Consider the following 25,166-nt stretch of genomic DNA (forward strand, 5'->3'; position numbering starts at 1 on the left):
AGTAAATCAACAAATACCTATTATTGCTAATAAATACCATGAAGACATTAACTCTTGTCTTATAAAGTATGCTTTTAAAATGTACAAAAATTATTTCATAATATAATGGATACAAAAGTATATATGAAGTATTTTAGAATGACAAGAGGTCTGTAAACCACGTTCTGGATAATGATAAGTTTAAAGAGCATAACTTCTGTGAAGAGGTGAAATTAAGATTAAGCAATGATTAAAAATTTAAATCACTTGCTTTCTATTTGTTTAAAATTTTAGAAAAATGAAAACATGCAAAATGCAATGGAGAATTTTAAAGATAAATTTATTATGTATTCATTTAATTCCAATGGTTTACTTTTAGGTCTGTTCTCCAAGTTGAAATTAAGATGCTGTGTTTTGACCACAATGACATATATGTAACAGCTTTCCTCAAACACCACTTTGCAGATGAAAATGATGAGCCCTTCGAAGGAGTATTTTCTTATTCATGGGCTTCTTCTCATGTTTACAAACACTTTCTGTTGCTCAGATTACTGCCTACCACATAGCCAACATTTAACAGGTACTTGCTGAATAAATGAATGGTTATAGCTGGCATCTGAATACAAATAGAAGAAGTAGCAAAAGAAGACCAGCATTTATTTCCTACTAACTTTTCCCTCTTTCTGTTGTTATGGAAATATGTATGATGTATGGCATAGCAAATGTTGTCTACCACTGTCACATTTTCTGGAGCGTAAAGAAAGATTCTATCACCATACTTGTGAGATTGGAAACATATATCTGATTAACTGCCAATGGGAATATGGAGAAGTATATGATTTGTCACTTCTGGTTAGAGGCAAGAAAAATTAAAATGGTTTCTATATTTCACTCTCCCTTGTCTTTGAAGTTTAAAGAAAGAGAATATGGGATGGACAATACAGCTCTGTATAGAATGTTTGCCCACTAAGTCTGGGACCAATTTCCAATATTGAAGAAAACAAATTTAAAATGGTATAAATGGAAGATGGAAAAACAGAAAATAAGAGGTTATACTTCAGTTATTTGAATCCCTTTTAAAGGAGAATCATCAAAGAGCAGCCACATGGTTGACAGTAGCTTGTAGTCTGAGTGAAAACATAAGGGGTGTCAGTCTCTGAGCTTTAGGGAATTATTTCTTACTAGAGTCAACATGGTTTTGACTAGTACTGTGATACAATTTTGCAAAGTATAGATCTTTCACAAATGTGTTATTAGGAAATACAGGGAAATCATTTTGAACAATGTTTCTCAATCTGTTCTCTAAAGAAATTACATAAAAATATATAGCATTGATCTATGAGTATAAGAGATCGATATTAGGAGTTATTTTGATGCTATGTTCCTTTAGTAGAATAATAGCATTAGGTTTTACCCCAGGTATATGGCCTATCCAGTCTCAGGTTCTTAGTCACTTTACCTTATATCTAATCAGAAAGAAGGTAATTGGTTACTCCCTTAATATTTGTGCTAGCATTGTACCAGTAGTATATTTCACAGACAGGTCACTATCATAGTCTGTAGGGACTGTAGCTGGGAGATAGTAATGATTATTTTTCTCCTCTGCTAGTGTGCAGAGTAACTTTCAGTAGGTATGAAACTTCTAATTATGCAACAGGTCTACTTCTCTATTTTCAGTGGCATATGTGAGTATAATCTCCAGCCATAGGGACTGACCATCAGGTTGTAGAGAGTCACAAATAGCCCTGACAATAGCTAGTGATGTTTGTCGGTTTGCATGGGGATCATTTGGCTAACTCAACAAGCTTAATCCATTTCTGGCATTGGAGGTTTTAGCTGATGGTATAAGACATATAGGTGGGGCATCATCTCATCTATTTTTTGATGACCCCACTTAGGTTCCTTTTTATATTTGTATATGTTTTAGGAAGGTTCTACAGTAGTAGGTTTCCATATGGCCTTTAGTGTTACTTGTCTTTCCCAATATTCCTCCCCTTACCATTCTCTTTCATTTCATGATTTATTTAATAATCATAATCACTATTCTCCATAACAATATTTTATTTCCCTTCCTTGGCCGAGCCTCTTCCTTCATATCAGCCCCTTATTTAGGCCCTACTGGTTCAGGCCAGATGAATTCCTAGCGTCCTAGTGCTGATAGTGGGAAGTAGGTACAAACTCCCACCCCCAACAAAGAAACTTTCTTGTTACCAGTTGGCAAAGAAAAAAATCTGTTTTCTCCAATGCAGTCTCATTGAGTATATTAACCACACTTCAGGGAAGGCACCATGCCTAGGAGTAGTTTACAAAGACAAACTGAACTCAATAGTATTTTTACAGCATATGTATTTATTTAAGCTTTTATTATTTTTGGTCTTATTGATCTTTTGTTTGTTTTTTGATTTCTGTTTTTCTTGTTTTGTGGGGATTATTTGTGTTTCTTGCTTTTGCTTTGCTTTATTTTGTTTTTTTCTTGTTTGTTCATTTTAATTATATATACAAGAAGAACATAAAGTTGGGTGGATAAGAATGTGGAAAGGGTCAGGTGTTGGTGGCTTATGCCGTTAATCTGGAGGCAGAGGCAGGTAGATCTTTGTGAGTTCGAGGCCAGCCTGGTCTACAGAGTGAGTTCCAGGACAGCCTCCATAACAATACAGAGAAACCCTGTCTTAAAAAAACAAAAACAAAAACAAAAAACAAAAGCAAAAAAAAATAAACAAAAAGAATGTAGAAAGGATCTGGAAGAAATTGGGAGAGAAGAAATGTGATTGAAATATATTATCTAAAATTGTCTCAATAAAAATATACAAAGCATACATTGTATTTAAATTGGTATAATAGATGCAAAAAATTTTATATATTTTTCTAAGATCTCAGATTATATATTTATATTATCAACACTATTTGTATTGTATATTAAATTGTATTAGTATAAATAATATTAACTGGTGTATATAAAATCATTTGTAAATGAAGAATTAAAGCAAATCATTTTGTTTATTGTAATAGTATTCCAAGTTGCCAATATGCACTGCAGATTTAAGCATGAATTTGGTAACTATTTTGACCAAACAGTGGGATAAAGAGTGTTCTACACCTAGACTTACTGTGCATATTTGATGAGTTTTGTGCTCTGAAGATCATACCATGTCCTAACTCATGAGTTACATGCTTCTTATAGGGGCAGTTCACTCTCACTAAACATTCTTCTTGTAGGAATTCGGAATGCTCAACCATGTCCAGTTCAATGCCTCCCTGACCTGAAAGCTGGCTGTTAGTCAACTGGTCTCCTGACAACCAGACTTCTCAGCATGAGATGAGCATTGTCTCCGTGTCCTTCATTCTGCTGAGAAGGGCACACATCACATTTGAATGATTGCACAACATCATTTCCTAAGCAGATATTTCCCCTTTCAATTGCTGGACCTTAGAGCACAGACCCTGTCCATCCCCACAGTGAAGTCTTCTCTGGAATCTCTTCATTTCCACTCTGGAATCCATTAGAAACCATAATATAAATGCTTCAATTGACTGTTGCATCATGTATTTCTGTTTTGCTATCTACTGTTTACCAGTTTAACAGGTCATGAAATCTTATAATTTCCTCTCATATTTTAATGTCTACTTCATCATACTATTTCAGTTTAAAGTTTCAGCAAATCAATACTTGTATTTATAGGTAGTTTATACAGAACCAGGGAATTTGAAGAGATTTTCATGATTTGAAGAAATTTCCAAACAATTTCATTTGTAGTAGATGTTGCCTAAATGCAAATGATGTATCTAAAGTCAAACTACACTATGTGAATACTGTCTTTAAAACAGACCAGAGAACTGATCAGTCCAACATTTGCCATTTAGGTCCAGATCTTTTATCAAGATGCTAAGTGAGATGATTGTCTCACAGTGTCATTTTAGTGCTGCCTTAGCTGTGAACACAGACGTCTGAGACACTTTTTATAAATATCTCAAAAGTCTTCTTATATTGATGACTATAGCATATAATCAACCAGAAGACAGCCCTAATATGTTTGTGTTTATATTGATGTGTCTTCTATGTGGTTTACAAATTTCATAGCTTCAGTTCATGTGCTATTTTTAAAATGTATTCAATCTTTGGGAAAGTATACAACTTTACTCATGAAAATTCTAAAAATCATAGGTAAGTAGCATGTTTTACAATTTGCTTCATTTGACAAAATAGTGAAATATTCCTTATGACAAGAAACAACTTCCAAGGAACCACCAATTTTCAAAACTACAGAGGCATCCCATGTGTCTTTAATCAGGAGAGAAGAAAAAACAAAGAAAGAATATCAAAATGCTTTGCCAGAGAACTGTTAATATTACCTTGTTGTAATTTGTTCACAATCTTGGGAAAATAGTGAATAATATTTGCAAATAACTATTCTGAAATGTATGAGTTGAGTTCATGTCAAGGTGTCCTTTCAGTATCAATCCTACAAACAAACAAAAAAATCCCTGCTGGTTATCTGCACTAATCCCTAGAGGAAACTGAATCCTATTAAGAGATATTATATTGAGATAATATTATATTGAACTAGAATCTACCACGAGCTGCTTAGTGCTTCTATGCCTGAGAGGGCCTGTAGAAGACAGCCACAGCTCTTCCCCAGGTCTTGGCCTGGGGAGGGCAGAATCAACTATGAGCCCAACAGGAGTTGAGGCCTCAAGTGGTCAGTACCACTATGGTGAGTGAACACAGGGTGGGGAAATGGAAGAGAGAGGGGTAGATTGTGCTGATGTCTGTGACTCCTGTTATTGCCAAGGGCCCTGCAGATGCTTAGAGTGTGTACTACCACCTGTGACCAAGTTGGTGTCCAAGAGATATGTCCCCAAATAGGCCATGCTGATCTAAGAGGCCTGCACTTCCATCAGAGACTATGGGGTCTTTCCTATCTTGGTCCAGACTGCTACTGGGGACCCTGTCTGGGTCCATGGCTCTTCTGAATTGTCTGAATTATCATCTGTTGCTTCTGTTGCTACTGAGGGCCACACAGAGGTCTGAAGTCTGTGATGACACATGAGACCATGCTGGTCTTTGAGGCTCAACCTGCTGCTGGGGCCATATAGACGTTGGTGATCTGTGCTGTCACACAGGACCATGGTGTCATCTAGACCCAAATTGCCACCGAAGGCCATGTCTGGGTCCATGGCCCTATAGCATCTGGGGTCAGTGTTGATGTCTGTTGCTCCTGTTACCTTCAAAAGCAAAGCAGATGCCCAGGGTCTAGGTAGTCACCTAGAGACAGTTTGATGATCTGGGTCCATACGAGTCTTAGTAACCTATGTTGCCAACTTGGGCCAAAGTTAAATTTTGGCCTGGGCTGATGCCAAGGCCCATGTCTGGGTCCATGGTTCAACTGCAACTGGACTCTCTTTGGACATCCATGGCCTGTATTGCCACCAAGGGCACAAGGATACCAGGTGTCTAGGGTGCCATCAAGAGCCATGTCAGTGCTCAAGACTGAGTCCCTGCTGGGCTACATAGATCTGAGTGATCTGTACGGCCTCCCAGGGCCATGGTGTCATCTAGTTCTGGGCTGCCACCAGCGACCATGTCTCGGTCGGTGGTCCTGCTGCAGCTATGATCTGTGCAGAATTTCATGGTTCCTGTTACCACGAAAAGCAATAAGGATAAGGCTCTACAGAGTTGATCCTGCCCTTCACTGCCTGCAGCACTACAGAGAACTAGTCCTGTCCTTCACTAGTAACAGCAGCAGGAGTGTTGGAGAGCTCACCTAGTTAGTGATGATGAGGGAAAACTGGTGGGCTGAACAACCCAGCTACCACCCAGACCCAAAACCAGGGGTATGAGTTAGCCCACCCCAATAACCTCATCTATAAATTGTTGGAGCATGTGAATGGGGCAAACCTACAGATCTAAAGCCACAGGATCTTCACAACATTGGAAAATAACAGGATATCCAAGAGGAGTCCCAGTGAGAGCCCGTTATTTATAAAGTAGCAGACTTCAGAGACCTCCAACCAGACTAATGACTCCTTACAATGAACACATACTAGTAAAAATTTATGGACTAAATGGGATAGTGCATAAATCACTGGGCCATAATACAACTTCCATATCAAAATATAGTTTCTTATGTGCCTCCTTAGTAGGCACTGTGTCAGTCTCATAATCTGAAGGTCCAAGATGTGGTTTGTTTGTTTTGTTTTTTGTTTTACTTTTAAATTTTGTTTTGTTTTGGGGGGGGATTGCAAGGGTGTAATGAGGGGATGGGGAGATGAGTGGAAACAGGATATATTGTGAAATGTGAATCCACAAATGATGGGGGAAGTCCTGTGTATATGTTAATAAAGCACTGTTGGCCAATAGGGAAGCAAGATAGGTGGGACTAGGAGTCGAGAAGGACTTTGGGTAGGAGAAACACAGGGAGTCACGATGTAGCCTGCCAGAGAAAGAGGATGTCTGGAACTTTGCTCCAGTAAGAGAAATACTTAGATTAACAATTATGAGATAAATACTTAAGTCAGAGCTAGCCAGTAAGAAACAAGCAAGGCCAACAGCTTCATAATTAACATAGCCTCCTGTGTGTTTATTTGGGACTGATGCGGCTCTGGAACCAGGCTGGTGGGAAGGCTTCTCTTTACACACAATGAACCAGTAAAATGTAAAAAAAAATGAGATAAAATATTTCTACTTTGAAAGGAAAACTTGTCATGCATTAATTATGAAAGCAATGTATCTTTGGTGTATAGTCTTAAATCAGAACAAAACTCAAGAATGATTTTATGCTAATTTTAAAATGTTTTACTAAAACAGTAAAAATGGCAAATGCAATCACAAGGAAAAGTAGAGTACATATGTGGTGCTCAAAAAATATTAGCTTTAAATAAATCTCAACTGCCTAAGGTAGCCTTGAAAATTGTTCACAGGATAGGTGTTGGGAGGATGGGAAGGATATTAATAAAGTATTGGTGTTTATAATGCCAAGAATCAACTAGTTGTTTTTATTCATATCTCCAAATGAAAACACTGTGTGGTTGTGGATGATCATTACAGTATCTTTCCAGAATGTTTTATGACACTTCCTATTTTAAATATTAGATCAATTAAAATATATTTAAAATTTTATTTTATTGAAAAAATTGATACTCGATAGCGTGTTTCTCTCTTGTTTCATTTCTTGAATTCACGGAGTAAATTATTTGTTCCTATGGTGATACCAAGAAATGGGTGACCCACTGTCCTTCTTTGACAAAAGGTCATAAGACCACCATACCTCAAACATTGTATTTACCTTCTATAGCTTCAAAATCAGAGGCACCAACAAACTATCAATGACATAACATGATGATTTATTAATTTCTAAATTATATAAATTTCTATTAAGAAATTTTTATCAACAACACTTCTGGGATGATATTTATTATTTATTAAAGCTTGCCTGGGGATTCAGAAAGCAAAGTAAGCTACAAGCTGTAGAAGCCAGGCACACACCTTTAATCCCAATACCCAGAAGCTAGGAGGTGATGGTACATACTTTTAATCTTAGGATTCAGGATGAAGAGGTAGAGGGATCTCTGTGAGTCCAAGGCCACCCAGATCTGCACAAGATTGAATCAGTCCAATAGAGAATTATAGCTAATACCTTTAATCCCAGGACTCATGAGAGGTATATAAGACAGGAGCAAGGAATCAGTATCAAACATTCATTCTCCAGCCACACTGAGGAAAGGCAGCAGGATCAGCCCACTCAGCCTGGGGTAGTGGTAAGAGCTGGTGGCCCACTACTTTTCTGACTTCCATCTTGAAGTTTGAACCCCAACATCAGGCTCTGGATCTTTTATTTTTCATGTTACGTACTTCTCAAAAACACACTATGAAAATCATTTCTTTCTAGTTACCAGGTGTAAATGGAGTTCTTAATTGGTCTAGATAATAAAAACCCAGAGTTAGATATAGAGGAAAATGCTAAGAGATAAGAGAGAAGGAGCAAGCCACTGCCATACCTTACTTCCTTAGCATCTTTGCAGACAAGAGAGCAAGTTCCTTGTTTGTCCCTGCTTATCTCCTCTGTCTTCCCAGCTAACTCACTTCCTGTCTATCTGTACAGACCTCTAGACCTCTAGACCTCTAGTCGAATGGCAAGCTCCATTCTCTGACATTCAGACAAACTTTATTTGTACAAGAAAGATATCACAACAAGGCTCATTAGAAATCAATGTGCTATTGATAATAGTGCTATGCAGCTATTAAATTATAAGTTAAGTGATGGGAATTGCTTCTATTACTTGACCCTTGTATTTATGATGTAGTTGTTTAATAATTAACTCATTTACAGTAAAAAATTCCAACAAGTGTGGGAATATATTTTTTATGAGCTAATAAAACTGCTGGAGATCAAAATGCCAAACCAGCCACAGCACAGAGCCAGACAGTGGTGATACACGCCTTTAATCTCAGCAGCCATGCTAGGTAACCATAGAAACTAGGTGATGGTAGTACACAGCTTTAATCCCAAGATTTAGGAAACAGAGGCAGATGGATCTCTATTAGTTCAAGGGCACTCTGAGCTACACAAAATTGACTCAGTCCTAAATAAAACAGCTCACACAAAGGTGATCTCAGCACTTGGGATACTACACCTTTAGTCTCAGGATTTGAGCAGTATAAAAGGAAGAAGCAAAGACTAGCAAGTGAGAGTCTTCAGCCACGTTGAGGAGAGCAGAGCAGTTGGGATTGCAGTCAGTGACTTGGTGGAGAGCAGTGCAGTCAACATTGTACTCTCAGTATGCTTGGAGACAGGGTCATCCATTTTTGTCTGAGGTATGTTTAAGAGACAGTGGCCAACTGCTTTACTTTTCTGATCTTCAGCTTGGAGCTTGAACCCAATATCTGTCTTTGGGTCTAACTTATCTTTTCTTGTATCTTTATGTTTATATCATTTTGAACCTTCATGTTCTGCACAAATGATCCTCATACAAGATTCTTTGAACTGGTTGTGGTGTCCTTGATGCAGAACTGCTGTCATTGCTTCAGAGATTGAAGAAGCCCTTCTTACAACAGTGACACAAGTGTACACCAAGGTAAAGCTTTTCTGTAAAGGGCCGATATGACTAATTGTATCATTTAAATGACAATGTCATGAGAATGTTTTTAAAAATAAATTTGGAGGAATTACTTGGTGTATATTAGTTTCAGTGTAGTTGTTATTCATGCTGAGAATTAGCGCAGATATCTTTGGTTACTAGATCTACTGTACAAAAGATTCCTCTTATCTGTACATCATAAAGATGAGCTGAGAGCCTATCTTATGTCTGAAAGATATGAAGTGATTTATAAAATTGTAATTGCTTGTTGAAGACCCATTTCTCATATTGATCATGGGGTGATATATACATATATATATACTATATACTTATTTATTATATAATTATTTGAAAATCTAAACTATCAGTACTAGAAATTGTTCAGTTATTCATAGTATTTGAGTAGGAAAAAAAGTAGAATAAAAAACAAAGTTTAAAGTACTTACTTTAGAGGGTTTGGGAAGTAATTGTGCCTGAGTGAAATCAGTAAAATCAGAAACCATCAATCAGCTTTCCAAGGCTATTTGTATAGAAACCAAACCTTCTTAGCCTTCACTGTGATCTGAACATAATATTCTTTATCCAGATAGAAAGTCCAAATCCAAAAGAAGAAAAAGAATCTCTCAGTCTTACTTTTGTGTTTATTGTTATTAAGAGAAAAACAGCAACAATAAACACAAAAGTAAGACTGAGAGATTCTTTTTCTTCTTTGGGATTTTGAGCCTCAGCAACAGGTCAGTGGATAGTACTGAGGGTATTTTAGAAGAGGGAAGTCCCATGCTGAATGCAGGTGACATCATCCCATGGGCCAGGATCCTGAAATAAAGAAAAAAAAAGAGAAAAAGCAAGGTGAACACCACTATTCATCTCTTTCTGCTTCCTCACTGGGTGTAAAGCAACCAGTTATCTTTTGTTTCTACTACTATGACTTCTCTATCATGATGTACTGAATCCTAGAACTTTAGGCCAATGTAAACTCTGCTTTGTCATAACCATGAGAAAAATAACTAACAAAGTGTCAGAAAGCAGACTATATAAGTGATTGCCAGGCATTCTAAGAGTAGACTCACTGCATTTGGATTTGAAGATACCATGAAAAACTTGAAATCCAATCCCTCCTCTTTATAAGGATGATTTGGTCTGAATTGCTAAGAAAGTAAAGCTAGTTTGGGATTTCTTTTGTATACAGTAGGGATAATCTATGAGTTTTTCAAGTTTTCTATGACTTCAATGTTGCCCACATGGCTGACATCCTTTTTTTTTTTTTTTTTTTTTGGTTTTACGAGACAGGGTTTCTCTGTATTGTTTTGGAGGCTGTCGGTCCAGCCCAGCCTCAAACTCACAGAGATCCACCTGCCTCTGCCTCCCGAGTGCTGGGATTAAAGGCGTGTGCCACCAACACCCGGCCGTGACTGCCATTCTTATTATGCCCCCTCAAAGTTAGTAGATAATTAGTTTGTGATCTATAACCTCAATATCTCCTTGACATTTGATTAAGCATATAGGTACTAGATCAAAACCTCCATGGAGTGATGACGAGGTCCTGAGTCAGGAATGTAAATATTATCTTGATAGTATGGATTTCCTATGCTCAAATACGAGTTTATTTTTGTCTATTAAACATAATTAGGTGAAATAATTATGTTAACTAAATATAAGTTTTTATACTTTTAAGATTAGAATAGTTCTAACAAAATGTATTCATGACTAAAATAAAATGACTAGAATAAAGTGCTTACTTACCACAAAGTAAGGCATACAATAAATGCTCAGTGAATTCTGTTAAATTTTTTCCTGGAATATACAATGCCTTACAGAGCTATTAAAAGGTATGGTATTTTAAACCTACATGTGCATTCTTCTTTAGCATCACTGAGGACCAGATGTGTCCTTTTGCTTGTGCCACTGCAGATTTGGTCCTGTAAACAGCATCCTCTCAAGGCCATTGAAAATAAACACCTACTCATAGGTTGTTCTTATGTGTCACTTGTATTAGTGTGTTATGTTTTTTGGAGCTTACTGTAACTTATGCATGCATTCTCAAGAAAAAGATCATGATTTGAAGCTCTGAAATCGCATGCCTGAGGTAAAACAAACATATAACAAAAGTGAAATCATTCTAAAACTCACTTTCCTCACACAAAAACTATTTAAAGTAATTAGTTTACTAGGAGTTAGTCTTATAGTACAGAAGTTAATAACATGTCAAAAATTTAGTGATAATTAAGTAATCATCATGTATTGCATATCATACACATTCACGCAATGTTAAAATTAATTCGAGCATTTGTGCACCTTTAATTCATTTATCTTATACCGACACCTTGAGATAAATATTAATGCTTCCTCTTGTACACCAAGGGAAGAAAAGCAGAATGATGAGACTCTTTAATATGTATATATGATATATACCATATAAATTCCAGATGCAGTATATATATGTAATTTATATGAACTCATATAGCTTGTCAGTGTTATCTGTGGCAGAAGACTCAAGACATCTATTTAAAATTGCTTGTTATTATCCATTTGCAAATTAGCTAAACAAAGGTCTGTTCGTAAGAGGTTATGAGGCATGAACACAAAGCCATGGAGGTGCTATTTTGAATTAATAGGAGTTTTTAAATTTTGATTTTAAAGATTTATTTTTTTAATGTGTGTGTATGGGATAGGGTAAGGGTATATGCAAGTGTTGGGACCATAAAGGTTCTTGAACCCACAGATCACAGTGGAAATGGGTTATGTTAAGCACACAGGACTGTCTTGTCAATAGAAAATATGTAAAACCTCTTTTTCCACCCAGAGAGCTTGGAATTTGGGAGTGACTTATAGCCAGGTGACCTGTGATATCAAGCTCGTATAGCTACAACTGGATACATACCTAATAGTCTAAATGACCCTTACATTATCTAGATAGCCAGGGGCTCCCCCTACCTCCCACAACTAGGACCAAGAGGTGTCTAAAAGCCCAACTGACTTCTAACCTATCTTTATGACCAAGACCAGGTCAGATACTTCTTTATGTCCTTATACAGTTTGCCTACATCCAGAACCCATCTTCGTGTATGAAATGATATATACCCTGAGTTGAATTTAAATGTAATTATGATATCTTGTTCACCCCAGATTGTATTGCCACGGGAAATTTTTCCCAAATTACATACTGTGTTCAAAATTGCTCATAATAATCTATCTGGCATAAGATTACCTTAAGCTTGATCCAGGGTCACAAAATCAATCTTAATCAAGTTGTAATTCTGAGCACTTTGTGGTTCACTGCCTTCCTGGACACCTGCATAGACCCCCTTATTTACAGAAGTGCAGATGTTTGTGGATGCCAGAAGATGGAGGAGGGGCATCTATGGAGCTGGAGTCATTGGCATGGGGATCAGAATCAAACTCAGTTCTCTACAATAGAAAAATAAATGAATGAACTCCTAATTGCTGAACCCTCTCAATCCTCGGACTTTACCTTTATTTACAAGATTTTATTTTAAAGAATTTTGAACAAGTACATTACAAAATTATGTTTTGGGTTATATTCAGTATTTTGCGTTATATTCAGTCAAGAGAAACATCAATCTTGTGTTGGCTTGGGAGAGGAAAAAGAAGGACAAAGAGAGAGGGCTGTGTTATTGGGGTAGGAAAGAGAGACAGCAGAAAGAAAAAGAAGGGCAGTAGCTTTTAAAAAATTATCACTAACACTAACCTAGTTAATTTCCAATTATTGGGTCTCAGGTATAATTAAAACTGTCACTAAGTTTAGGGAAACACGAACTATATAGGTTGTAAGACATATCAGATTTGTAACCACAATCCTTCATCAACATATATTTGATGTGTGCACATGCATGCATAGGTTCCTTTCCACATATATGTTCAGTGTGTTTAGAGACTGTATTTAATTTTTAAGCTTTTAATGCTTTCTTATTATTTGACAGATCTAGGTACCTAACTTAGTGTGTTTTCTCTAAATTAATAAATGCTACAATTCTCCCTACTTGATGATAATCTTGATGGCTAACAGCTCAGTATGAAGGAAGGAATTTAACCCCCTTTAAAATATGACCTATGTGGGTGACTCACAGTAGCACAAAATCTTTTCTGTTCTACGATACTGTGATTATTCAAAATGGTTAAGTAATCTTGGAAATTGCGGAACCTGATGATAACTTTAATTTCAAGGCTTTGAAGTACTCTCCTTGACACCTCACTACTTTTATGGTTGCCTTCAAAGTTCACACTGTCTCATTTACAAAAATCTCTATGTAGATCTATTGCAAATTGTATGTCATGTCTGCTGCGCTCATCATAGCCTCATCAACATATTTTGAGGTTATTAATAACATGATAATTTTGAAGTGTTATGTAAAAAAGGAGCCTTTTATGTAAAGGAGATCATGTTAATCCAAACTGAAGTTTGTGCGGTATAGGCTTAAGGGAAAAGAAATTTGAATGCAAATCGAATTGAAAGCATTCTTTTTTTTTTTTTGCTTTCTTTTTTTTTTTTTCTTCTGGAAACACTCTGTTTAAGTCTAGGAGGAAATGACTGTAGCTCTAACTAAAACTTGGCCTCTTATTCTCTTATATTTGATTAAAAGGAAAAAAAAAGTTCCTCTCCTTTAGGGAAAGTGTTTGTTAAAAGGAATTTTATTACATTTCAGTCCTTATTGTGTAGACAATGACAATGTGCCTCGTAGTAGTGTGGTAGTGGTGTGAGCAGACTTGGAAGCACAGAGAGACATAAAATAATTAGTGGATTGAATGAAAGGGAGACCTTAGAATAGAGAAGGATTTTCTTTCTAGAAGATTTATAGTGAGGTATGATAGGAGAGTGGAACATATATCCTAAGGGAGTATTCCTTCCTGGTCCCGTAATCATGTCAGTCTCTATACGTAGAGGCAAACAGTGTAGCATCTCCCCACTTTGGCAAAACAACAAGAACATTTATAGGTGTAAGAATATTAGTGTTTTATTCTTCTCTGTAAAGAGAAGCCCTTTCCTTGAGAGAAGCCTTCCTGCCAGCCTGGTTCCAGAGCCACATCAGTCCCAAATAAACACACAGGAGGCTATATTAATTATGAAGCGGTTGGCCATGCTTGTTTCTTACTGGCTAGCTCTGACTTAAGTAATTACCCCATAATTGTTAATCTAAGTATTTCTCTTACCAGAGAATAGTTCCGGGCTTCCTACCCCATGGCGTTACATCTTGACTCTCTGTGTTTCTCCTTCCCAGAGTTCTCCTGGACTCCTAGTCCCACTTATCTTGGTTCCCTATTGGCCCAACAGTGCTTTATTGACATAAGCACAGGACTTCCTACATCATCTCCTCTTTTCTGTCTAAACAAAAAGAAAGGTCATAATTTTTAAATAGTCAAATTATATATAAAAGAACAGTTATCAAGTAAGAACATAGTTACAATATTTTGTCTATCAACATTTAGCATGATTTAAAGAAAATATCATCCATCCCATTCTTGTGAGTCCAAAGTCCTATATGTAGCTTATCTTTTATCATAACTAAGGAAACTATAATTATAACTATCTATCTTCAACTCCATCAAAGACCACAGAAGGATACTATATAAACACTAGAAATGACAGAGACATCTTGCCACCTGGACAGTCACCCAAAATTCCTCTGTAACGTTGGGGCATCCATCTTCAGCCCATAGGCCACAGTGTGTCTGGAACACGTCTCAGCAAAGCAGGAAATTTCAAACTGTCCATCTGCATCAGCAGTCTGTCAGTCATTTTTCTGTGTCCTGCAGAAAGTCTCGTAGACTTCCATGAAGCACAACCCTGTAAGACTGAGTTCAGCAGTCACTTTCCTGTGAGTCCTGCATGTCCAGATTTTACAACAACAGTCAAGCAGTACAGGCAAGAGTAGTTTCTTGCACAAATGGCTAATCTTGCCATGTTGAAAGCAAACTCCATAACAGGTTTCTTCGATACCCATCTTTCTCTCAGATGAAATTGGTGCTGCCAGGAGCAGACCTTTCTCATTGTCAAGAAAAACCCTAAACCATTTTAAATGATTTTCTGTAGGTCTTTGAAAGGTTTGAAGACTATCTATCTGTCTCAAATACATCTCTATCAATCTAGAAAACCTAACTTACCTAACTATAAGTTCTGACTATTATAAGTAACTATCTATAATCTGTATTTAATTACACATTACATTTTAAAAGATCAGTATAAGCACAATACTTAATCAAGAGGAGAAATATACACATCACAAAATTGACCTTGAATTTGTATCAATAAATGAAAAACCATACCCATACCATAATTCCCCTTTTGACCATTAAAAAGAGATTGGCTGTGATCACTAGCCAATTATAAACAACCCCATTTAAATGAAAACAAAGATTTATAAACAAGATGGGAATTAGGACGTTGCTCATTCCAAACTGCTTCGTGCTGAAAGGGGGCGCTGTTCATACCATAGGGATCATGACAAAACTCAGAAACCTGTACAAGTCCTTATTTTCGTGGTCTGTAAAGCTCCATCATCTTAGCTGTTTCAGTTGTTGGAACACCTGGTCCACTACTTCCGGGGGTCTTGGTTCATCAAACCACAGAAGCCTGGAAGGAATTCTCAGCTTTTCATTTTCTGTAGAAACATAACAAAATCTCCTTTCCCAAGTAACATATCCTTATACTTAAATTTTGAAGTCAAGGCATTTTCAAAAGATAGAAGTTGGATTAATTTAGCAGCATTTGTAATCAAGTGTACTTTAGCAGTTGTTCCTTCCTGAGCAATCAAAAAACTGAAAAACACAATAGCGTACAGTATCCAGACTTTCTGTGTATTTTTCATCTTTGTGTGGCTTATTTATTTATCTATTATTACTTTATTATTTTTTTTTTTACTTTTATTTCCTTTTCGCTGAGACAGGGTTTCTCTTTGGAAATCTGCCTGCCTCTACCTCTGCAGCAATTCCTACTGGTGTGCGCCACCACAGCCGGCTTCTGTATTTATTTACCACTTATCTGTTAAAACCGTGGCAGTTTAAACTGCAGTTTTTCCAAGATGGCGGGTGTAAGCGTGATTCCAGCTTAGCCTCAGTCTGACATCCAGCAAAAGCTGCCAGCTCAGAGATGTGGTCACTGCCACTTCCAGCTGTACGTATAACTTTTCAATTGTTAGCAGAGTCTCTTAAAAGAACCTTGCTGGTTTTTTTTTTTCTTTTTATGCCGAGTCAGAAAGACTCCGGTAAGTGAGCCATGTGAATCTCGGCTTGTAGCTAGCAAACCAGAGCCCACCTGAGAAAAATGCTGCTACTATAAATCTGTGCTTCTCTCTGTTCTTTTGTTTCTAAAATTCCTTTAAAGCTTTTGTCATTCTACGTGGAAATTTAATCCCGCTCCTGATCACCATTTGTCAAGGGTGGCTTTTCCTTGAGAGAAGCCTTCCTGTCAGCCTGGTTCCAGAGCCGTATAAGTCCCAAATAAACACACAGGAGGCTATATTAATTATGAAGCGGTTGGCCTTGCTTGTTTCTTACTGGTTAGCTCTGACTTAAGTAATTACCCCATAATTGTTAATCTAAGTATTTCTCTTACTGGAGAATAATTCCGGGCTTCCTACCCCATGATGTTACATCTTGACTCTCTGTGTTTCTCCTTCCCAAAATTCTCCTGGACTCCTAGTCCCACTTATCTTGGTTCCCTATTGACACAACAGTGCTTTATTGACATAATCACAGGACTTCCCACATCACTTCTCAGAATCTCTTCCTTTTTCTTTAATTTTTTAATTGGTTATACTTTTTTTTAAAGGGCAGAGAATGCAATGCTGGAGAAATGACTCTGGTTATGAGCACTGATTGCTCTTCCAAAGGACCTGGCTTCTATCCCAGCACCCATACAGCTCATAATTGTCTGTAATTCCATTCCAGAGGTGTTCATGCCTACTGTGGCCTCTGTGGCCACAAAGCACACTAACAGTAAACAGACAAATGTGCAGGCAAAACATTCTTATGCATAAAATGAATACAAAATTTTAAATTAAAAAGTCGGGCACAATATGGAATGTTGTCAAAGAGTAGAGGGGAATGCTGTTTTACACAGGGGCAAGGGAAGAAGGCTTGTGTGAAAGGCTATATGTCAATAGCAACTGTTATTCATTTTTATTATATTTATTTACTTACTTATCTCTGTGATCAAATACCCAAGAAAATCAACTTCAAGTAAGAATGATGTGTTTTTGGCTCCCATACTCAGAAGCTTCAACCCATGATCACATGGTATCTTAGGTCACAGCAAGAAGAAGTGAAGCTGTTCACCCTATGCTGGCTTGAAAGAGAGAGAGTGGGTTCAAGCAAGAAAGAGAGAGGAAGATACAGAGAGGGATAGAGAAGTATAGCTATAGAGAGATGGGGCAGGGGATTATCACAATGTCTCAATATTCCTTTTAAGGGCTTGGCCATAAGCCTAGATTCTACATCCTAGAATTTCAAGCCAGAGTTATCAAGCACCACAGGGTGGTGATTAATCCTGTATTTTATGAGCCTTTGAAAGACATTTCAGTTTTAAACCAATATGGCAACCACTGCATATACAGGACACATGACACTTAGCCTTCTTGTCAACAGAGCTCCAAGTCAAGAGAACAGCAGTAGTGTGATGTGGGTAGCGGTTCCAGGGCAGTTTACAGGGCTCTAAAGTCTTTACAATGCATGGCATTAAGTGAAGAAGTGAGTGGTGAGTTCATGCTGTGGTAACCGTGATGAAGAAGGTGACATGACAATTTGAGATCACTCTGTTGTATTTTATAATGGAGTGAAGCCATCAGAATGCTTTGGCAAGTGATTTGTCAAGACAAGAAACACATCTTAAAATAATCCTACCATCTGGGTAGTGAGACAAGTTTTAGTATGTATCCTATTAATTAGGGCCTTAGAGACCAGAGGTAGGTGTTTAAAATTAAATTCAGTGGTGGTTCAAGCCCTTAACCCAGGATTTGGGAGGCAGAGGCAAGCGGATCTCTGTGAGTTCGACACCAGTCTGGTCTACAAGAGCTAGTTCCAGGACGGCCTCCAAAGCCACAGAGAAACCCTGCCTCGAAAAACCAAAACAAAACAAGATAATTAAATACAAATGTGTTTGAATGTCACTGAAGTTGTGTAATCAGGCTATAAAATGTTTTATAATGTTCTAAAATAATAATTTCAGATGTTATTTCGATAACAATTTTATGAAATATAAAGAGACCAATGAGGAAATTATTTTGATAGTTTAAGGAAGAAATGTAATGGTTAGGAGTAAGAAATTGATAGATCATGTGTTTGGATATTGTAAATGAATGATACAAACTGGCTTGATGGAATTACAAATGTATCAATTATGAGAGAAGGGAGTGTAAAACACTACTTGGTGTTTAGTGTGTAAACAGTTATGTGCTGATTAATTGTCAGAGATAGGAAAGCCTGGAGGAAGAAATTTTGAAGATATAGGGAGTCAATTATTTCCATTTGTTTTGGTTTTTTGACATGCTGAATTTGAGATGTCCATCAAATTTCATATTGGAGCATGGAATTATACATATGGATGCCTAACTATATGTAGCTCATTAGAATATATTAATGAAATATTGGGGAGAAGTAAGTTATGCAATAACTGATAACTTCATTTCTTTGCTTTACAGTTGTATTTGGGCCAATAAAGATGGTTCCACTCCATCTTGACTAAAGGTCAGAGAGTTCAAAACTGTCTTTATGCCTATAAGACTAAGTTTGGCTGCTACAGAATGTTTCAACCTTGGTAGTGGATGTCTTTTTATGAATAACAACAGACTTAGGCTCAGATGTGTTTATTCTTGACTTTGGAGGTCAGATGGCAGGTGTGACTATCAAATTTCTGGAGGATTAAGGGAAGTCAGTCTCTTTCTTTGCCCTTTATACATGATAATAGAAGTCTTCTGCCCACTTTTGGTTGCATACTTAAGTATGTTGAAGAATAAACTTGGGGCGTTCAGCATTCAGATGGACTGAATACTCTCCTAACAATATTCCTGTGTCTCAGTTTTGTATCTTAACTCCCTTAGCTAGCCCTCGTGGTCTACACTCCTCCTCTCAGGTACGAACTGTGGGCTCCCGGGCTGGCTCATACTGCAAACCGGAAAAGACAGCTTCCCACGCTGATATATTGCAGAATTTAAAATCTAGCTTTATGACATTAAATAGAGACATGGGAAGAGGTACGAAAAGAAACGTTCCAGCCTGGGCCATTTAACTTCAGTATCAGATCTCCAATTATCTCTGTTTCTGTCTGTCAGTGTCTGTTGCTAGCTCTGCAGCTGGTAGCTGCCAACTCTGTGTCTGAGAATGAAGACAACTTCCAGCATACAGTCCAACTGATTCAAAGAAAAACCCAAAAAAGCAGAGCAACTGACTTATCTGCTTTAGTTTACTGAAATCTGGGAGCTATTTGTTACTGCGTTTTAGCTTAACTCATTCTGGACAAGATAGATATAATGCCATCTAAAATGTAAAAAAATAAATAAAATAGAGTCGACAAAAGAGTGAATATGAAGAGAGAAATAATATGTCCAGAGGTGGAGTCAAGGGGCTGTCTTAGCTACCTGGATAGAGACATGGGAATGGAGTCAAGCAAATAAGCAGACTAGAGCTTACTTATTTATATAAAAAATTCCTATTATTACTATTACTACATTTTTTTTCAAATTGCTAGACATTTAATAAAAAGATTCTCCTTTAGGATAGAAAAAGAATACATCTTTAAATAGCACGTTATCTGATTTTAGCAAGCATTTGGTTATATAAATGTGAAATTCTTTTTATAACAGAGAAAGTAAGTTCAGCTTACAACCCTCCTGCCTCTACTCTCCATAGTCTCTTCTGAAATGGATAAGAACACTGAGTTTGGCATAGGGGAACCAAAGCTCACACAAGTTTAACCTCAGCAGTTTTTTCAGTATAGTTGGAATTATACAAAAATATCCTAGAATACTTTCTTATGTTGTATAGTCCAATAAATCACAGTATAGGTAATTTAGTACTAAGCACACACCTAGGTTTGAACTGTATTTTCTATTCTGTTTTTTTCAAAGTTATGCTTTCTTCTTAATTTACTTTTACTAAGATATAACATTTGTACACATTTGTGGATGATTTCCATAGTATCCCATAATATCAAATCAGGGCAGTAAGAATTTCAATGTCTTCAAGCAATAATTACATTTAGATGTTAGAAATGTCATACTATCTACAGTTCTCACATTTTAGCCATGCTAAATGTGGGACCAGAGATAATCCCACAGTTTTCAGTGCCTCATTTTGAACTTCTTCCATTCCTTCTCCATCCATCCATTTTAATCTCTGCTGCATGGCCTTTTTCTGGGTCTGGTGTATTAATTTCCATTGATGAGTCAGAGCATGGTATTTGTATTTTTGTGTCTTACTTATTACATTTGATAGGTCCATCCATGCTCCTACAATTTTTTCAGTTGTTATTTTGGATGGATAACATTGTGTTATTTTTAAATACCAGATTTTCTTTCTTCATTCATACACTGAAGGGCATCTAGTTTGAACTATATCTTTTAGGTATAGTGAATTGTAATTTAATAAACATTGAAGTGCCAATGTCTTTTAGACATAATGATTTCATATCTTTGCCTATATATTCAGTGGTGGGATTGCTTGATCATATGGTAATTCTAATTTCAGATTCTATTTTGTATACTGTTTTGCATAATGGCTGTCATTTTTTTCTTTCTCAATTGGATTATATACCCTGGAACTTTCCTTTTACACAAACTTTAGGTTATATAGAGTTATGAGTATTTGATGCTTGGCTGATAAACTATCGAAATCTTGACATTGATCATACACAGATTTATTCATACATAGACACATGCATATATACACATGATAATCTTATAATTTCAATACAATATATATAGCTTTTTAATTTTATTCCATAATTAGTGATAGAAAATTATTGCTTTCAAGGTGTGGATTACAAAATAAACTAACCTGCACTAGTGAGTACCTTCCATGTCAGTTGAGAAATACTACACAACTGTGCATGTGCTGTCTTGCATCAGTGTTGACTTCACTTACACATGCTGTCTTTCCAACTATTCTGCACTTCTTTTTGAGCAAAGATAGCATGACAACGTTGTCTGAAATTGATATATTGTCAGACAATCTGTGGTTTTGGAGGCAAATTCCTGTTAAAATTTCTCTCCTGAGGTAGGATTGACAAAAAGTAGCCTTGCAAAGGTGACCACTGGGTAAGCCATGCGTGTTTAGCATGGCTAAGCAAACGCAGACATGCTCTGACAACTGTGTCACAACACTCTGTTCTTCCCATCAAGATGCAAGTTTTCTTTTGACAATCATTTTAAAATGATGGAAAGTTATGAAAGGACAACAATGTTTATTTTCTGCATATAACCCAGTTATTTTGCTCAGGTTTCTTTCTCCTTAAGCGTTCTATTACAGGATAGAGGAACTACTGCCTACTTAATTGTGTGTGTGTGTGTGTGTGTGTGAGAGAGAGAGAGAGAGAGAGAGAGAGAGAGAGAGGGAGAGAGAGAGAGAGATTAAAGTAAGAGAAAGAAGTGTCGGGCTCAAAGAACATAGAGTATTATGACACTAACAAGACTCTGGAAAATGATTTTGTGCATGGAGAGTAATAGGTAGCACAAAGACTAAGCAGCAGTGACTAAAAACTTAGAGTAAAGGGATGGGACTGAAGACATGGATCAGCATTTAAGAACATTTACTGCTTTTGTAGAGTACACACACTGTCTTGATTCCCAGCAACCACATGGTAGGTCACCCCATTCATAACTCCATTTTGGGTGATCTGATAGCCTTTTCTGGACTCTTTGCCCACCAGGCATATGCAAGGCATACAGTCATGCATTCAGGCAAAACATCCTTATACATGAAGTAAAATAAATATTTTATTTTATTTAGTAAAGATTTCAAGGATAAATTGGCCAGATATGAGAAACTAACTAGGATTCCATTCTAGGTTTCTACAGATACATATGAAATATGCATGTCTTTTAAACTTTCTGAACGTAACAAAAGAGATAAAGACAAGAAAGGGAGGAATAGAAAAAGAGAAGACAATCTATAGGGAAAATTTTATTATTCATTCAATTTGCAAAACAATATGACAAGGATTTTTGTAGTTCCAGGTATTAAAATAGTAAACAACATAATCACAGACCTGATCTTTATGGAGTCCTAGGTGGGGAAGCATTAATTAAACAAATAAATTAATAAGGCACGTGAGAGACAGTGATAAATTGGCTCAGCAGAGATGTAAATTGAATAAGATGCTTAAGGGATTTTAGTTACAAAAATCATCACCTGTTGCATCAGAGCAAAGACCATCATGACCATAGCTAAGTTTATCCTGAGCAACTTGAAATGAGAGAGGTAGCAGGACCAGGGTTGGGAGACCTTGAACCCTGAGAGGATGGGCCTTCATTAATCAGGTGGTAAGCATCTGGGCAGTTGGAAGGTTACCATGTATGTGATGGCTCAAACAGACACTCTTCTTTTACATTGAGGTATTTGGAACATTGCTCCAAGTGAGCTTCAGGCTAAAAGGTAGACTTTTATTCCATCTAATTTTTGAGATGTACAGATATGAGATTGCAACCCAAGAAATTATGTTTACAAACTCTACTATGGTATTTAAATACTGTTTGGAATAGAAATGCATGGGCAGTTTTTAAATAGTTCTGATCTACACAAAGGTAAAATAAAATTTGGTATTATTGTTGTTACCACTGTTTCTTCCTCATGGTGTGAAAACTGATCCATAGCACCAAGATACTATCACATTAAATACAAGAGATGATTGTTTTTGTGGTATGTTCCTTATGGAAACATTTGTGTTTCAAATTTTAGGAGATTTTTAAAATATTATATAATTTATTTTATATGCATTGGTGTTTTGTCTGTTTTCAGGGTGTCAGAGCCCCTGGAACTATATTTACAGACAGTTGTGAACAGCCAAGTGAGTGCTAGGAATTGAACCTGGGTCCTCTAGAAGAGCCACAAGTGCTCTTAACTTCTGACCCATCTCATCAGCCCCTGGAGATATTCTTATAGTGTCTGACCAATCAACCCGATCTTGACTGCCATTGACACAAGTATGCTATAGGATAAAAACCAACCAACCAACCAAACAAACAAATTAAACAAAAACCAGAAAACAAATCAAAAAACCACTTGTAAACTCAAAAAACCACTTGTCTAGTAGCCAAGGTATATGGTAGAGACATAAAAAAAAAAAGATACTCCTAATTCAATGTTAGTAATTCCTTAATTAACCACAAAAGCCCACTGTAGAAATGGGTTGACATGGGAAATCTGAAGGGAGTTATATATAATTCACCAATACATCCACTTTTTTGGCTCAGAAACTTTGTTTAAAATATCCCTCTCCCAGATTCCACTCTGTATGGCAATAGACAGAAACTGAGCCCTGGAGAACTCAACCCAATTGCCAGGGTGACAAAATAGCTTCAACAAATGGGAATTAAATGAGAAGGCCATTGAATAGGGTTCTCTGGAGAACAGTGGGTCTATTCAATAGGGGCATAGGGATACCAGGAGGAAGCAGCATTGTATTCAGATTGTCTGAGGTCTCTGTAGACTTACTTGTAAGGAAGATTCTCCAAACAGTGCTTACTCTTCTCAGTGGGCGTTTTAAAGCAAACAGGAAAGAGATAACAAGGGCGTGCATTATGCAAGCACGTTCCTTGAACCCAAAGACCTAGACTGCTGTTGGCAGAAAGAGACTTCAGGACAGGACTTTACTCCTTACACAGTCATATGATACCAGCTTCAGTGCTATATTAAGAAGTAGGAAACATTCGATTCAGACTCTTAAAGGAACAATCCACATTTGCATGACATTGTAGTCACTAATAAGAATTGTGGCTTTGGGTTATATTTGTCTGCTCCAGCTCCTACTGGTAAAGGATAAAGGGTAGGTTTCCAATGAAGTATAACTACTAATATTAGCCACTTCCATTGACTTTAGAGTTAGCCAAAGTTAATTCTTTAAATATTTTGAAAACTTACAGCTATCATCTGTTTATATTAAAACCACTGATAAAATGTATCGTAGTTAAGTAAATCTACCAATTTCATTCTTGCACGTTTAAAAATATATGAAACTATCTTATAAGTGACAATCAATTTCACTGATGCTTAAAATAATTAATTCTGCCTTTAGGAAAAAGCAAAGGACAAAATTACTGGTATTTACACTGCTTCCTTTTGAAATTGTCATTTCTATACTCATATTATGCATCAAAATCGAGCCAATTTAGCCTTCTCTCTTTTCTCTCTCTCCCTCTCTCTCTCTCCCCTTCCCCCAGTTCTATCCACTCCCCTTAGAGTACAAGGTCATTAATTGCTATTGGGACCTTCATAAACCCTAGTCTGCCGACGGGGTGAGAACTCTGTTGTTAAATGTATTATGGCAGGGATGTCTTTGGAGATTGCCTGCTTGATTGCTTTGCAAAGGCCCAATGGCACACAGCAATTAAAATCCATAGACCTCCATAACCCCTCTGATGTTTTATGGGGCTTTTTGTGTCCTTTGGTAGAGTTTACCATTTGTGTATTTCCCACTGGGTCTCTCTTTCAAAACTCTAAGTGGGATTTGTTTTTTATCCACTGTGATAAAGCTAGTTATACATCATGTGAAAGGTTAATGAATATTTTCAAAAGGAGCATATGTTTTTAAGTCATTGGTGAAAGTTATACTAGGAATTGACTGTATGAAAACTATTGGTGTTTGTTTTTTCCCTCTAATCATATTAGAATTAATTTCTATAAACATAACAAATACCTGTGATTCCTAACTAAAGCAGAGCTCATATAGCAGTTTTCAACCTGTGGGTCATGATCCATCTGTCAAACATGGGTCTCCAAAAATATTTACAATACGATTCATGACAGTTGATAAACTATAGTTAGGAAGTAGCAATGAAAATAATATTATGGTTAGGGTCACTGCAATGTGTGGAACTGTTTTACAAGGAGTAGCATTAGTAAGGTTGAGAACCACTGGCTTATAAGGAGTTAAAAAGTAAGGGAGT

At 36.8% G+C, this 25,166-nt stretch overlaps 1 long non-coding RNA gene across 1 annotated transcript; it reads right to left on the bottom strand.

Annotated features, from left to right (window-relative positions):
- Positions 1-9,762: 9,762 nt before the first annotated feature.
- Positions 9,763-14,277, bottom strand: LOC121134326. Its single transcript, XR_005871407.1, has 3 exons — positions 14,224-14,277; positions 12,263-12,462; positions 9,763-9,870 (listed from the first exon to the last, which is right to left on the bottom strand). It is a non-coding gene; the product is annotated as an uncharacterized LOC121134326 (long non-coding RNA).
- Between the last annotated feature and the right edge of the window lie 10,889 nt (positions 14,278-25,166).

Source organism: Mesocricetus auratus, unplaced genomic scaffold (genome assembly GCF_017639785.1).
Source record: "Mesocricetus auratus isolate SY011 unplaced genomic scaffold, BCM_Maur_2.0 Super-Scaffold_4256, whole genome shotgun sequence".
NCBI lineage: Eukaryota > Metazoa > Chordata > Mammalia > Rodentia > Cricetidae > Mesocricetus > Mesocricetus auratus.